Here is a 2,500-nt window from a genome sequence, read left to right on the forward strand (position 1 = left end):
GTATATAAATGTATATATAAATGTATGTATATAAATGTATGTATATAAATGTATGTATAAATGTATGTATATAAATGTATGTATATAAATGTATATATAAATGTATGTATATAAATGTATGTATAAATGTATGTATATAAATGTATGTATATAAATGTATATATAAATGTATGTATATAAATGTATGTATATAAATGTATGTATATAAATGTATATATAAATGTATGTATATAAATGTATGTATATAAATGTATGTATATAAATGTATATATAAATGTATGTATATAAATGTATGTATATAAATGTATGTATATAAATGTATGTATATAAATGTATGTATATAAATGTATATATAAATGTATGTATATAAATGTATGTATATAAATGTATATATAAATGTATGTATATAAATGTATGTATATATATGTATATATAAATGTATGTATATAAATGTATGTATATAAATGTATGTATATAAATGTATATATAAATGTATGTATATAAATGTATGTATATAAATGTATGTATATAAATGTATATATAAATGTATGTATATAAATGTATGTATATAATGTATGTGTATAAATGTATATATATAAATGTATGTATATAAATGTATATATAAAACTCTACACATACATTCCCCTCTATGCTGCTCTACTCTTTTACTGAATCTGATCTCCCTCTTATTCCTGGCCAACACTCACTGAAATAAAGTCTTTACCGTAATTTCAGTCGGGTGTGTGGTTCCTCCATTCACAAACTGGTTTAATAAACTACATACATTCACTGGTGGATTCAGGCTGTAATCAAACCTCCGTTCACTACATCTGCTCAGCGCTGAAGCTGTGGGTACTGAATGCCAGGTGAAGATGAGGTATGTGCATAGAGGTGTGTACAAATATTTCCTACTGGCTTTCAAGATGAATAAATAATGACCTGCTCAACAGAGTGTGGAAAGAGAATCTTTCGGGTAAATTCAGTTGTTATTGAACCCAAAGCAAAAGCCGGAAATAAGGATGTGCTTAAATGAGAAAAGAAAACATTCCTGGGAAGTTTCTGATTCCCACAGTCAGTGGAAGAAAATGTTCAAGTTTAAATGCCATAAAAACAGAGTAGTATTTTGTTTTCCTGCTTATTGTTTTGTCTAAATATCTACTGTTTAAAATATCACAGTTTTAATTTTAATCATTTAATAAGACATATTTAGGAAAAAACTTATCACACCATAAGAATACCAAATAGAGCTGTGTAATAACAGTGGGAGTGTGTATGGGGTGCAGCTGGCCAGCAGGAGATAGTTCCACATAAACATCCTGAAGATCCATGAAGGTTACAGAGTAACTCAGAACTTTGGACTGTAATTAATATCAACAGTCTGCTACAATGTGCTCAGGAATACAGTTTGCATGAACAGTTCTGCATGTAAACAGATAGCTCCAGAGCGAATTGAACCTGTTTTAAAAATAATAAACTCTTCCATTAGCACTGGTTATGTACCAAAGTCCTTCAAACTGGCAGTAATCCACCCCCTTATTAAGAAACCTGACCTTCACCCTGTCAGTTGTCCAACTACAGTCCAATATCAAACCTCCTCTTTATCTCCAAGATTCTAGAAAAGGTTGTAGCACAGCAGTTCTGCTCACATCTACTGAGGAATAACATTTATGAAATGTATCAGTCAGGATTTCGGCCTCATCATAGCACTGAGACGGCGCTAGTTAAGGTGCTAAATGACTGTTATTGACCTCTGATCAGGGTTTTGTCTCTTTACTTGTTTTGCTCGACCTCAGTGCAGCTTTTCACACCATTGATCACACTATACTACTCGCTAGACTTGAGAACATTGTTGGAATAAAGGGAACAGCTCTCTCCTGGCTCAGGTCTTATTTGACTGATCGCTATCAGTTTGTTGATGTAAATGGTGAGTCCTCCAAACTCTATGAGGTAAAGTTTGGTGTTCCTCAAGGATCTCTCTTAGGCCCACTGCTTTTCTCTTTATATCTGCTGCCTCTGAGTGAAATTATACATAAACATGGTATTCGCTTCCATTGCTATGCTGATGATACACAGCTGTATATTTCAGCAAAGCCAGATGAGAGAGATCAGCTTAACAATGTTGAGGAGTGTGTAAAGGACATTAGACAGTGGATGCTTGATAACTTTCTTCTGCTCAACTCAGATAAGATGGAAGTACTTTTACTAGGACCACATGCAGCTAGAAGTAAACTTTCTGATTCTGTAGCATCTCTGGATGGTGTTTCTGTTTCAGTGTGTACAGCAGTCAAAGACCTCGGTGTGATTATTGACTCGAGTCTTTCCTTTGAGTCTCTCGTGAATAATATCACCAGGATCGCCTTCTTTCACCTTAGAAATATTGCTAAAATTAGAAATATGATGTCGTTACAGGATGCAGAAAAACTAGTAGATGTTTTTGTTACTTCTAGATTAGACTACTGTAACGCTTTACTGTCTGGGTGTTGGAGTAAGTGCAGAAATA

This window comes from Silurus aristotelis (assembly GCF_946808225.1).
Source record: "Silurus aristotelis genome assembly, chromosome: 26".
NCBI lineage: Eukaryota > Metazoa > Chordata > Actinopteri > Siluriformes > Siluridae > Silurus > Silurus aristotelis.